The sequence below is a fragment of the Carassius auratus genome, unplaced genomic scaffold, assembly GCF_003368295.1.
Source record: "Carassius auratus strain Wakin unplaced genomic scaffold, ASM336829v1 scaf_tig00039176, whole genome shotgun sequence".
NCBI lineage: Eukaryota > Metazoa > Chordata > Actinopteri > Cypriniformes > Cyprinidae > Carassius > Carassius auratus.
The window spans coordinates 1-15,575 of record NW_020526494.1 but is presented as its reverse complement, the minus strand read 5'-3'; the positions used below and the strand labels follow the sequence as shown (position 1 = coordinate 15,575).

The 15,575-nt window shown below is 37.6% G+C and overlaps 2 pseudogenes; both read right to left on the bottom strand.

Moving 5' to 3' along the window:
* Positions 1–3,436: 3,436 nt before the first annotated feature.
* Positions 3,437–15,567, bottom strand: LOC113083712 (protocadherin gamma-C5-like; annotated as a pseudogene).
* LOC113083711 (protocadherin gamma-C5-like) lies at positions 10,869–13,440 on the bottom strand (annotated as a pseudogene).
* Positions 15,568–15,575: the final 8 nt, after the last annotated feature.

Genomic DNA, 15,575 nt, shown 5'->3' with positions numbered 1-15,575 from the left:
TTTGTGAAGGCACAGTTGACTCATTGTTTCCTTGTTGATTTGTATATGATTCATTTCCTTTTGGATTTCATCTTTCTCTACCAATCCTCATGACCAGATGAAGAGAAAGACAGTCACTCCACCCCCTCCTGTTCTCTTAAGGTCTCAAAATGTCTTTTTGGATGCTCAAAATCCCTGTGTTGGGGGGCGGGCTCGGCTAACAGCCTTGTTTCCATGGCAACGGCAGCTGCAGGGTTTTTTTTTTTTTTTTTTTTTTTTTGAGGCTGTTGACTCCATTTTCCCTGTGTGTGAGCAAAGTGGGGGGAGGAACGGAACGGAGGGGTGGGGTCCGGGCGCTCGTTCGCCTGGCAGATGGAGTCCTTTTATTCCGGCTCTTGTTTTCCCACTGAATGACTTCAGTGCTGTCTTACAAAGCAAAGAGATGCAACAAATCTGCATCCAAAAAAGAAAAATAAAAAAAACACCAAACCATCCGTCATGCAGTTCTGTGAGCAAATTATTGTAGCTCTTTTGAGAAGTACATTAGAGCCACCTGAACAAGTTATTTTTAAAGTTGGAATGATTTGAAAGAAACTATCTGCTAAGTGTGAAGGACATTATTGGTCAGCTGATCTATTACGAATAATTATCTGCAGTGTTCTAAGAGGAACCGACCTTTCCCTGATGGAATGACCGGTGGCTCTGTGCAATGGCAGCTGAAAAGACCATCTGCCCTGCTCATGCGTAACAATGCTTCTGTTTGTGCGGGGCATTTACTGGCAAGGCCACGTGATTTACAGGCTCTGATCAATGACTTTGTTTATGCAGGCAGCTCTGATTGAACCGCCTAAACGGTGCCATTGAATGTTGCCAGATAGTGAAGCCTTCGATTTATGTATGTATGTATTTATGAATAGAAAAGTATTATTTGGAGCAATAATAAAAATAATCATAATCATGAAAATAATCTATCTATCTATCTATCTATCTATCTATCTATCTATCTATCTATCTATCTATCTATCTATCTATCTATCTATCTATCTATCTATCTATCTATCTATCTATCTAGCTAGCTAGCTATCTATCTAGCTAGCTATCTATCTAGCTAGCTAGCTAGCTACTGTGTTTGTATAGATATATAGATAGATTGATTGATTGATTGATTGATTGATTGATTGATTGATTGATTGATTGTGAGTGTGTAGAATATTATTTGTTCTCTGTCAGCAGCAGTGGTTGGTCTTTCATGCTGCCCTGCGTGTGATTTTGTTGAGTTGCTGATTTGCTGCAGAATCTCTGTGGCAGAGAGGAAATGGAGAGTTTAGGGCTGAAGCAGCTGCTGTCTTGGAGTGCTGCCCGTCTGAAGCAGTGTGTTAATGCTATCATGTCCTGATACAACATCTTAGACAGATTATGTAGGGACAGCTTTTTATAGCTGTAACACCTTCAATTGGATAGTGCAAACAATAATGGCAGATAGATAGTCCTTATAGTTCTGGTAAATAATATATCCGATGTATAGAATATCTAACCTCTAATCTGCTTTTTTGTTGGTTTATTTAAGGCTAAGACTGTGTCCTATCTAAAAACTGAGCTAATGGAATTTTAAGAAATGATTTTGTATACTGGATATTTCTGTTCACCCCAATGAGGTCAGTGATTTGTGTTGTTTGCTGTGCATGTGGAGGCTGTATTATGTGCATCTCACACGACTGATTCTGATCGCATGCTGCTGTTTCTCAGAATATTGGAGTCCTTCTCTCATCACCAAGGCAACGGCTGCAGTTGTGTGAGATGACGGCCATTTTGTGGGGGAGAGGAAATGGCTTGGCTGAGAGCAGGTCTGCTTTAATGAAATGGAGGGTTAAACCTTTAAAGAAACTCATCTAATTTGACCATGTTCTCGGCTTTACTCGATATAATCTATAATGTGATTGTGTAAGTGAATCCAAGATCGTGTGACCTTCACTTCAAACCACTCTCTGGACCGGAGGTAGCATTACTAGTTACATCAGTAGTCACTTTAACATAGAAACCTACATTATTGTGTGTGGCTGACACTTTGTTCATAACATTTCAGTATATGTTGGTTTGTAATAGCTGGTGAGTCAGGTGAATACATTTTTTTTTTTTTTTTTTTTTTAAGCTGAAAATGAGAGCAATAATTTCCCCCACATTTCATTTAGACAAAGCAGCAATTACTCTAAATGTCCCTGAACGTACGAATAGCAGATTGGGTTAATGGTTTTGAAAGTAATTAAGTATTTCAAATGCTTTAATATGAGCAGGTGTTTAAGATCTTGCATGGGCTTTAGAATACATCAGCCAGTTTTATTCATCTTTTGATTGGACGGTTTTCTGGAAAGTCTTCAGTTAGTAGTAATGTGAAGAGTCGTGTTTCTCTATCATTTGGAGTGCCTCTGTACACGTAGGCTGTGTCTCTGCTATATATGGATACACCAGAACAAGAGCTGATGCCCTACTTCGGAAATCTCTGCAGAGCTCCTTCCTTCTGACGCCAGCATTCTTATTCTTCTTTCTGACCTGAATCAATAATGATTCTTTAAATGGGTCACAAACACATCCTGAAAAAAAATCAATGCACATTGTATTTCTTTGCACTGCATTCATAAAACAAAGTATATAAAATATATAATGATAAATGAAAACAATTATATATACTGCATTCATAAAACAAAGTATATAAAATATATAATAATAAATGAAAACAATTATATATACAATATATATATATATATATATATATATATATATATATATATATATATATATATATATATATATATATATATATATATATATATATATATATATATATATATATATATAATTGTTTTTATTAATTATTATATATTTTATATACTTTGTTTTATGAATGCAGTGCAAAGAAATACAATGTGCATTGATTTTTTGATGTGCATTGATTATATTCTTTTTAAGTTATTTTAATTTACTGTTTTCCTGAATAAAAAAAAAAAAACATGCAACTGTTTAATACATAGTAATTCATGAGTTTCATGACAATGACCTTAAAATATAAATGTTATTATGAGTCATTAAACTTGTTCATAAACAACCATTCAAAACTTAGTCTCTTAAGCTTGTAAAGGGTGCATTTATTTAAGAAAATAATAATAATAATAATAAAATAATAATATTGTGAAATATGATTACAATTGAAAATAACTATTTAATACTTTTTTCTTACAATAAATGTCCAGGAACTGTATTTATTTTATTTTATTTATTCATTTATTGTATTGCCTTTTAATGTCACTTTTGGTCAGTTTGTTTAATATTTGCAGAATGAAAGTAGCAGTTTCTTTTAAATACCTTACAGACCCCAACTTTTTGAATATAGTTGGATATGAGTCAGATGTCCACAACTGTGTTCACAGACAAAGCAATTCCAGAAATACAGCTCAGCCGTGACTGTGAGTTCTGACAAAATTTTATTTCAAATGTAAGTGTTCCAATAATAAAGTAAAACATAAATCAACAGCAATATAAATGTTAGCTAACAAAAACAAAAAGGGTAACATGAGGTGCTAAGCATTTCTTTAAAAGGAATCACAGCCAAATACAGGAAAAGTAGCCAAGCAGCAGACATACATTTATATATATATATATAGATAGATAGATATTCATAGTCAAACAGACAGAAGTGGCATTCCAGTATCATTACCGACTGATTGGAATTACAAGCACAGAAAAGTACAGCAAGATGTGGGGAGGGGTGGTACTCTAAAGACAGTAAGTATAATATGTTATCTTTCAAAGTTTTAGGTGACTGGAGAAAAGGAAAGTTCAAAGTGTAATCAAGGGGGAAAACCACAAAAATATGCACATACTCCACAAGCCTTAAGCTACGATTGCGTGTTTTCAGAAGTTGTATATGTACAGTTTGGTTAGTTAATGATTTTGAAGGTTTTCTTCCTACAACACTACACTTGATCTTTTTTCTATCTTTTGTTGTTGTTGTTGTTGTTGCTTTTTATTAAAAATACTGAAACATTCCTGTAACAGCCAGCCCTTGTGGCTCTAATGTTTGTACAGACAGGTTACACATTTTATATACACTATGGTTGGTGCAGAACAATGGACAGAATCCTTCCATCTAAGATCCATTCAAGTACAGTGTCGCACTGAAGTTAGTCATTAGTCTTTCCACATGTTCATTCTTTGTTTCTTTCTTTTTAATTTACTTCAAGTTTTCCATTAACTCTTAGTGCATTTACTTTGACAAAAAATTGAGATAATCTTTTCTTGCATTTTTAGGATTCTTTTACCAAGCTAACAAGAAATAAATGCAAAGAATAGTTAATGTTGTTAACCTAACATTCAGCTCTGCTTAACTAGCTATTAAGAAGTTAATGAAGACTGAATCTATTTTTAAATACCATGCCAACAGTGTCTCACCGAACATAAATGTATCCTCTTACCCCGAGATCTAATTAAATAAACTTTCTTGTGCCCTCTTTTTTCTTAGTATCCCCATTTCACTGCATAGTTCAGCTCAAAACCTTCATCCAGTCAAGGTGAGAGTTGTGGCACATTGTTAAAAAGCCTACAAGCGTTACATTTTGTAACCACAAGAAGCATCTACTTTGCATCGAGAGAAAAAAAATCACAAAAAGAAGGCTGAAACATGACATTTAGAAAAAATAAAAGAAGAAATGTATATTTTCTTCTTGTTTTAGTAATGCTATTTACAGGAGAGTTATCTGAATAGCTTCAGGGATCTGAACACACCTCCTCTTGTTCAGTCATTCTTTCTGTTTCAGCGACAGCAAAACAGTAAATACTTCATTTTTGGGGTTATTGAGTAAGATATTGTAATACAAGTCAAAATACAATAAATAAAAATGAGGAAATCTAAGACAAACAAATAAAAGCCTCACTAAAAAAGAGCCTTAAATCTAAAGATGGTTGATTCTTTAAACAAACTTTAAACTGTTTCCTTTTTTTCCTTTTTTTTTTTTGAGGGGAGATGCTCAGATCCTTGCGACATATTTCTGCAGCTCTGATAGTGCTTCCACGCTTCTGTCTTACTTCTTGTCTTTCTTAGTAGGCTTCTTCTTGCTGGCGGGCGTCTGAGCTGCCTTGGGGGCTTCGACAGGAGGAAGGGCTTGGGGAGGGGGAAGGGCCTGCTGGGGTACCTGCTGCTGAGGGTTGGCCGTGAGGGTAGCGGTGCTGCCTGGGATGTAGACGTTCTGGCGGTAGTCTGGGCCATACTGTGGATTGTAGCGAGGGCCGAGAGTTGCAGCGGCTTCACTTGCTTCTGAGAGGAACGTTAGGATGAGAAAGAAAGAGGAAATAGAAGGAGGTATAGAGACAGGAAAAGAACAGGAGACAGAGAGATGGAAAAGGTTATAGATGGGTTGGTTCGGCACAGAGCTCATAATTCAGTCACTCAGAAACCGCATTGCAGCTCCCTTAGTGACCTGCTTCTGCCTGCCCATCCCCCCATGCATTATGTATGCCGTAACATCGACACACATCACATACTCAGCAACGTGCTTAGAGAACTGAAGACATGTATATACAGGAATAACACAGTGAAAACATTTTCACAGTTCTTGTGAAATGCATTGCAAATGGAAGTGGCATCGTCATCTAACAGCAGTGAGGCAGTTCTGCCTTTGTTACCACATCAAAAATCTGTTCCTTTTTTCACAAATTCATAATTAAATTGTAGTCATGAAATTGTTAACCTAACCAAACCCACACGTTAAAAAGAAGTGCACTTAACAGTACTGAACTTGTAGTGTACTGTACATACAAGCATAAATTCTAAACAGCAGATTTACATGATATTAATTAAATAAAAGGCTACTTAAAGGGATAGCTCACACAAAAAATAACCACAACTATGACATAATTTACTCGGCCTTAAGTTGCTGAGTTTCTTTCTTCTACTGAACACATTGTGTAGAATGTTGGTATCCAAACAGCTGATGGTAGCCATTGACTTCCATAGTATTTTTATTTTTTTCATACTATGAAAGTCAATGGCTACCGGCAACTGTTTGGATAACCGCATTTATGTTCAACAGCTGAAGAAACTCTTACAGGTTTGGAACAACTTGAGGGTGAGTAAATGATGACCTATGAACTATATATAATTTTAAGTTTACTCACAAAAAAAAAAAGAGTAGATTTCGTGACTGTTTCGTAAAACACTTCAGATACATTAAAAGAGCACAGACTGTCATCTAGGCTAGAGAACAACATCAGTACAGTCATTCTGACTGCAGCTGTGGAGAGGAAAAAGGCTCCTTTGTCTCTTTACACTCAACTAATTTGACTCTCTAACAGTCAATAAATAGTGAGATCCATTTTACTCTGGAAGACACACTCTCTCTTCTCTTTCTTCTCTCACTCACTACTTATCTCCCTCTTTCCTTACATCATCCAGTTATTACCGGTCTTCAGAATCTAATCTTGAGTACTGATACATCCAATACAATATATGTGGACATACTTCCCTGCTGTAAAGTCCAGCATATGATGTGTTTTGGATGCTGCTGGGCTGATTTGCCCCCAACGGGTTCCTTAATTAGCTTAATCAGTAAGATTATCATGAAATTTTAGCTTGTAAAGCTGATCAGCATGAAGGATATCTCTGGCAGATTTTTTCTTCACTTTATAAGGAAAATGTTTATCTTGTTGGCTATGCTTTTATTTCTGGTTCGAGTCTGTGCTAATGCTTTCTCCTCATTCTCTTATTCACTCTCTTTTTAAAAAAGATGGAATAATAAGTGAGATTGAGATTCACCGTTCACTGCTGCCATCATCGCCTGGAGCTGTTCAGCTTCGGTAGGGGGGTTGGGCCACGGTCCTGTTCCTGCGATCACGCCAGCGCTGGCACCTGCCTCATCAGGACGAGCTCCAGCCCTACATGACAGAGAACAGGGTTAGTGACTCAACACACACTCAAACACATTCATGGTGCTTTTTACTCGCATTTCTCCTCTCACACATATATGAGAACAGCAGCCACTGGGTTTGCTAGCATAAATGTACCCGGTTCATTAGCTGAGACAGCCATTTTGTGTGACAGGGCAGGACAGTGCAGTGTAGTCTGAAAATGGAAGCTAAAGTCGAAGAAGCAGTGGTAGACATGAAGTAAACAGACAGATACATTGATCAGAATACAGTTGTGTCTGTTTATACCATGTGGCTTGACAACAAATACACTTTGCCCTTCAATCAAGTCACAATTAGCATTATTTAAAGGGTTAGCGCGCCCTATTTTTTTTTTTTTTTCAATTACTCACCCTCATGTTATTTCAAACCTGTATAAACGTTATTTTCATCTGTAAAATGCTAAATAGAAAATATAGTGCCTCGCATATCCAATTCATATGCAGTCTAGTATAGACCAGATATATATAAATAAATGAATAAAAAACACCTAAACAGCACTCAAAATTGCATCCTTGGAAAATGTTATTAGCTTAGCAACGTTTCGGTCAATTGATGTTCTCAGGCTTATAAAACATGTAAACATATCAGCAAATGTAAATTTGAGTATTTACAGTGTAGATTTTTTTTATCATTATTATTTAATTAAACAATTGTCATAAAGGTTTATAGTTTGTCCCTCAAGCTATTGTCTACTCTGTTATTTTGAGTACTGTCCAATCAAATTAAAGCTGTCAAAAATAAATAAAAAGTAATAATAAAAAAAGATCTTCTGATAAGCTTCAGATAAGTATGTTAATGGACAAAGGAAAATACGTTTATTAGGAAAATGTGCACGATGCCCTTATATTAAAGTCTTTCAATGTGTTTTTAATTTGGGTAGAAATTTTTATTCATTTTTTTTTTTTTTTTTTTTTTTTTTTCAAAGATGCAAGTTTGAGTAGTTTGTTGAATATTTTGTGTTTCTAAGAAGAAAAAGTCATACAGGTTTGGAATGACACAAGGTCATTCTTTTTTTTTCTTTTTTTTTGGGGGGGTGAACTATCACTTTAAGTATATTTTGGTTATTACAGGCTGCTCAGTTTTAAAATGGCATAACTAAAAAAGCAGATTTTTACTCTCTTTCTCTGCCCACACAAACAGATTGATAGCAAAGTCCGTACATAAGGACAGAAATTTTTCTCTACTCTTTAGGGACAGACTTCACAGACTTGGCTCTACAAAGCCAAAACAAATCAAATTGGAACAAACAAGTTTACTAAGCACAGGTAAACACACTGCAATGACAACCCGCAGAGCAAGATGCAACAAACAGCTCTCAGCGATACACACACATCCAAAAGCCTTATCCTCAAATGAACCAACTGCATGTAATTTGTGTTCACATTTATATGTGTAGACTGGACAGCATGTCGCTGGAAGCTGCAGGACACATAATCTGTAAGACCTAAACACAGCATTCCACTAGAAGGCTACACCAGGTGAAGTCAAACGCTACCACACACTAGCCTTCTCTTCGCCTTCACTCTACCTGGACTTCTCGTATGGAGTCCATCTCTGCTGCAGGGTGTGGAACCTGTGTTGGCTGAAACATAAGCACAGGAGCATGCAGCTGTCACTTAATCACCCTGCGTCTGACCAGAGCACATGGATGGGTGAGAACGTCTTTGGGTTTCCTTCATCTTTAAACCTTACATACTCAAGACGTTGTGTCTCACAGGAAGTTGGTTCACACTGATTGCTGTCATAATATATTTGGTGTATTTGCAGGTTTTTCCCACCCATGTCATTTCTTTTGCAGGATATTCTTCACAGGATTTGTTTTGTAGGATTTTACTTTTGGAGGACTTTATTTCTTTTGCAGAATTTCTCTACAGTGTTTATTTTTGCACGATTATAGTAAATTGTCTTTGGCATTTTTAATATTTATATAATGGTGATAATGGGCTAAATATAAAGATGAAAACACTCTATATGTCTATATGGAAGGAAAATTTGTAAATTATGTAAGACTCTAATATAGATTTTATCTATAAATATTGTTTTCTTAACTATTCTTGCTGACTAAATGCAGAAGACAGTGACCATCAAACATTTAGTCACTCAAATATTTCTCAGATTTTGAAAACACTGAAGGAAGGAACATTACTAAATTACTGCATTTTCTAATCTAGATATTTTGGTATTTGCAAGACTCCACCACACGTCATCTCTCTCGGTTGCTGAAAAATGTATTAATACTTTAGTTTTTTTTTAAGTATATTATTATTATTTGTTCATTTTAGAAGGTATTTGGTATTACTCAACTCTTCCTGCTGACTAGATTAATATAGTGGCCACCAAAAATGTAGGCACTCAACTGTTGACAGGTAATCCCAGACTTTGTTCTTTTATTATCTCATTCCAATCAGAGAGATTAAATGAAAATTATTACAAAACAGTGTACGTATTACCACGTGGATGATCTCAAATGTATTTATAGGTTTTGCTAGACACATAAACTGAATCCAACACTCACCCGCTGGGTCCAGGCCTCTGGTTTGGAGGAAATCGCCAGTCAGCATTAGGTGGATTTTGCTTGAAAATAAGAAAAAAAGAGAGATTTGTCAATACGTTTGTTCGTCATAGAGATTCATATCCACTATTGGTCCATCCTGGATCACAGGTCCTTCCATCCTGTCCTAGAAGGTTGCAGTTCTGAAACACAAATTTGAATTATTGACAGCAAAGTACATTTTGGTGCACTTCCTCAGCTTTTCCTCAGGACTGTTTTCTGAAACTTCACATTTGCTGATACAGAAAAAAAAAAGTTGAAGGCAGTGGTTACAAACAGCAACAAAGAAGAACATAAAGTAGACAATAGGTTATGGGAGAGTGTGTGTGAATAATTGAAACTTCGATCATGTTGCTGTCACGCATGAGTACATGTACATGAGGAGTATACACAGGTCTGTATCAAACAAAATATGAGCTAACTTGTAGGAGGATTATGGCTAAAATATCAACCCTCTTTGGATTTTTTCATCACTTTGTCATATTTTCCTTAGTTTCCCATACAATTCTATTGCATCTCCCTACACTGAGTTGAGTCATTGTGTTGCAAGATAGCATTCAAGCTTGTGCAATATCCCACTTTGGTCCTACAAACTCTATTATAGATTCCACAGAGACTGTCTGCTATTCGGAACTGTATGCATACAACTTCATACAACTGCTTCTGCTTTGTAAATCATATTGACTGTAACAATCTGCCTCACCTGACTTGAGGATTGGAACACAATATTTTCAGTCATAATTCTTCTCAGATTTATACAGTTAAATTCTCTGCTGAGTCATTTGGTCTAGAAAAAGCTCAGATTGTGGCCCGATTCTTAATACACTTGGCATTATAGAGTGCTTAGTCCAAAATGTGAGTCATAGTAACTAGAGCCATTAATGACATACACAGCATGATTTCCATATAACTAAAAATGATTTTGAGAAATGGTGACATTAAAATTAATACTACAAATATATGAATCATGTATCATTTGTTTCACTAACATATGCAAACATTTTTTACTTAACGGAAAGTAACTGCATACACTACCCATCAAAATTTGGCGTCAGTAAGAATTTTTAAAATAAATTAATACTTCTGTTCAGCAGAGATGCATTAATTGGCCAAAAGTGACAATAAACACACTTTCAATTGTACAAAATATTTCTATTTCACATATATGTTGTTCTTTTGAACATTCTATTCAGCATAATCCTGAAGAAAGAAAAGAATGTATCACGGTTTCCACAAAAAAAAAAAAGGATCATATGACACCGAAGACTGGAGTAATGGCTGCTATCACATGAATAAATTACATTGTAAAATATGTAAAAAAAAAAAAAATACAAAATACAAAACAGTTACTTAAAATTATAATAATATTTCACTGTATTGCCATTTAAATGTGTTTAAGATAAAAATAAGATGGGCATAGAAGACTTCTGTCTCATCAAACATTAAATAAATCTTACTGACACTAAACTTTTAAAATGTATATAAGGTAATATTTTCTGAAAATCTCACCTTCAAGAGTGAGTGAGTGAAGAGTCTTTTTGACAGTCGCATGCCTAGAGTGCTCTGTGGGGCCTTTACAAACACAAAGTCGCTCCTGCTGGAGATAGTGGAGAAACCATGCGTGTATTTGTGTTTGTTGAAATCCCGAGAGGCCCCCACGACCTCCATGTATCTAATAGGACCATCAGTATTTAGCTGCAGGTGGAGGTCATTGTGTTGGTGCTCACGAGGTGTGTGCTTGAAACCGAGTTTTTGCATGAGGCACATAACATAACCATGGTGACTTAGCCAGCGCACCACTATAAAAATGATAACCAGGAATGAGACTGTAATAACGAAGGATAGTATGATTATAAGGTACAGAGTGAGGTTAGACCCTTTTGGACTTGTTGAGGTAGAGCTAATACGTTCAGAAGAGACATCTGAAGCTTTCTCAGCTAGGGTGATGTTAACTACCATGCTAGTGGAGAGAGAAGGCCTGCCGTTATCTTTTACAATCACAATGAAGCTAAAAACAGACTTGCTGTCTTCTGCTGTAAGTCTACGGGCTGTACGCAGCTCTCCAGTATGTGCACCTATATGAAACATTTCAGCATCATGCCCCGAGAGACTGTAAAATAACCAAGCATTGTGGCCACTATCGCCATCCACGAATGTGATGCGATTGAGTAGGTGTCCGATGCCAGCTGTGCTAGGTACCACAAACTGCAGTGTCCCATCAAATGGGGGTGCAGGGTATATAAGGACAGGAGGATGATCATTTTGATCTATAATAAATACATGCACCGAAGTGTTGGAGCTTTGAGCTGGAGTTCCTCTATCAAGAACCTGCACTATGAATTGAAAAGCATTCAATTGCTCATAATCAAACTTTCTCATGGCATATATCTGCCCACTATCTGGGTTTATATATACATATGAGGACACAGACCTTCCAAGAGCTTCGCTCTCTAAAATTGAGAAATAAACAGTGGAATTCTCACCCAAATCTGGGTCTGAGGCTGACACGGACAGAAGGAGAGCATTTGGGGCATTGTTTTCGGCTATGTCCACAGAGTAGGAAGGCTGTGAAAAGACTGGGGGGTTATCATTAACATCTGAAAGACGTAACACAAAAGATTCCTGGGAGGAACGGGGTGGGGAACCAGAGTCTGTGGCAGTCACAGTAATAGTGTATTCAGCCACAGCCTCTCTGTCCAACAGGCCATCGGTCATTAAAGTGAAAAGCCCTTTATATGGCGAACTCATTTTGAAAGGCAACCCATAAGGAATGTGCACACTCACATCGCCATTTTCCCCTGTGTCTTCATCTTTGACTTTGATCAGGGCAATGACAGTCCCTGAACTCACATTTTCAGAGATTACTGGAGAAACCACATTAATGCTGATAGCAGGAGTGTTGTCATTCACATCAATAATCTCGATTTTGATGTTGCAACGAGCCCTCCATGGGAGGTATTCCTTTGTCTCTAGCAAGAACAGTGACGTCATATATATTAGCGAGCTCGTGATCGACTAGTCCTGTAACTCTAATTTCACCAGTCATAGAATCCACGCTAAAAAGTTTTAACACATTGTCAGGAGTGTATTTATCAAACGTATAAGTTATTTCACCATTTTGACCATGATCGGCATCAGAGGCATTAAGAGTAGCAACTAACGCTCTATGAGGTGAATTTTCTAAAAGCATGATTCTTTTTGTAGGATTATGAAAGTGTGGCGCGTTGTCATTGACATCTAGAATATTTATAAAAATGGCACTGTTGCCGGACTTTTTCTGGACTGCCGCCATCAACTGCAGTTAAAATCAATCTATATTCGCTCGTCTTTTCTCTGTCGAGAGGCTTGTTTAAGACTAAGATTGGGATTTTGCTTCCGTCGCTTTTAGTGTCTACTTTTAACATAAAACAATCGTTTTGACTAAGAAAATAAGAGCGCAGTGAATTCACACCCACGTCAGGGTCGTGCGCACTTTCTAAGCGGAATATTGTGCCTGGCGCAGCCGCTTCTGAAATTTCCAAAGAAGTGTTTCGACTTTGGAAGTGTGGCGCGTTGTCGTTAAACATCCACAATTTCAACCGTAACGCTGTGCATTTCCAAAGGAGTTTGAAGAGAAATCTGAATCCGAGTGTGACAGTGTAAACTTCCTCCACACATACTCTCTCTGTCCACTGTTTGCTTGACCACCAAAGCTCCAGATGTCAGGTCTATGTCAAAATAATTACCATTAGATTCCGATATGACTCGCATCTCTCTTTTAAGCATTATATGAACGTCCATTCCTAAATCTTTAGTCAAGTGGCCAATAATTGTCCCTGGTTTAGAATCCTCAGCCGTAGAATATAAAAGTTCCGAAGCGTGCGTTGCAAAACACAAAGAGTTAAAAACATCCAAACTGCAGCCCAGTCCAAATGTCTCTGAAAAAGCTCTTTAAGCTCCATTTTCACTAGTAGCTAGAGACTTCTTTGGGGGTTTAATTCATGCATATTCTAAACCCGACTATACGTTGTTTAGTAAATGAGAAACACGATTTGTTTTATATCCATTGATCTCCACCATTTGTTCTAAGTTTCTAAACTTACCATACAGCTCTTAAGAGCAACAAGCATGTGCGGGTCTACGAGAAGCGTTAAAGGGGTGGGGATAAAAACATGCGTTTCTATTGGAGGAAAGTTACTTTGCTTAGACAAAAGCGCGCAAGGAGCTGTCCAAGGTGCTGATAGTCCGTCACTCTCTCAGTTACTCATAATAATGCAAAATGTATAAATGTAAAATGTGTCTCACCTGTTGGCTCTCAAACGTCCACGCGCTGTCTGGTAATGACGCATCGAGCACGTTTAGTGTGTCTGTAAAGTTTGTGGTGCTGCTGGGTTTAACGAGGGTGAGATCACTGAATTCTGACATTGGAGAGAGATAGGAGCCAAAGGACTGACTCTGAGACATCATGTCTCCTCCCAGAACCTCCACATACTTAATGGGCCCGTCAGTATTGAGCTGGATCTGCAGGTTTCTGTTGGGGTTCTTGTATTCAGAGTTTGTCCTCCTGATACAGCAGCTTCTACTGCCTCGTGCACATTTCACCAGTAAGATGAAAAACGTCAATATACAAAACAAGGACACCGAAGCCAAAGAGATGATCAGATATAATGTAATTTTGCCAGTTTTCTTGTTGGGCTCGATCGTTTTCTCTCTATAGTCTGAGACTGGCTCATGAAAGCCGTCCTCTATTAATATATCCACTGTGACTGTGGTGGACTGGATCGGTTCTTCATTATCCTTTATTTCTATCAGCAGTCTCTGAGAGGAGTCGTCGTGCTCTGAAAACAGCGCGTTTTGTCCTCACCTCTCCCGTATGTAAATTGACACTGAACAGAGACGCGTCCGTGGCCTCCGCGAGCCTGTAGAACAGCCAGGCGTTATGACCCGAGTCTGCGTCCACTGCTGTTACCTTAGTAACGAGATGTCCTGCTTTAGCAGAACGGGGCATCCTCTGATGAGAGACAGACCCCATAGATGTGGACGGGTAAATGACAACAGGTGCATTATCGTTCTGGTCCAAAATAAACACACGAACGGTCGCGTTACTGCTTAAAGATGGAGAACCATGATCTTTAGCCTGAATGATGACTTCAAACACTTTTATTTTTTTCGAAGTCAAACGAATGCATGCTAAAATATGCTTCCATTGTCAGAGTTTATGTACATATACGAGGATATTGGAGTATCCCAATTTTAGGGTTCTCAATAGAGTATGATATTTTACCATTTACACCGACATCAACGTCTTGGGCAGATAACGAACAGATAATAGAGCCTGGAGTGTTATTTTCTTTTACGTACACATAATACACATTTTCAGAGAACTTTGGTGCATTGTCGTTAACATCAATAATTTTAACTGGAATTATTGTTTTGCTACTTAAAGAGGGCGAGCCTGAGTCATATGCGTTGATTTCCACGTTATACTCAGGGAACGATTCGCGGTCTAAAACACCGTTTGTTACCAACGAATACTCGTTTGAAAAAGATGGTTTTAAAATAAACGGAAGGTCAGACTGTGTCTGCAGACTGACTTTTCCATTGTCACCAGAGTCGATGTCCCGTGCGCTAATTAACGCTACAACTGTACCGCTAGGCGCGTCCTCGCGCACAGGGCTCGGTTTAGACGTAAGCAGTATCTGCGGTGGATTGTCGTTAATATCCGAGACTTCAATTTTAACTGTGCAATGGCCCTCCATTTCGGGGACACCTCTGTCTCTAGCTCTTATCTCAATGTTGTACATAGGAGTGGTTTCATAGTCCAACTCTCCGTTTAGTATAATTTCCCCGGTATTCTCATCGATGTGAAATAACGAGCGCAAGGCATCAGAAGTATGCTCTCCTAAGGAATATTTTATCTCTCCATTAGGACCTTCGTCCAAGTCATTTGCTTCTACTTTAAGAATCGTTGTGCCCTTTTTTGTGTTTTCAGAAATAGCCGCTTTATAAACATTTTTCTGAAATACGGGGTTGTTGTCATTGTTATCCAGCACAGTGACATTAATTTGGGATGTTCCTGATCTAACCGGGTTCCCTCCGTCTAAGGCAATTA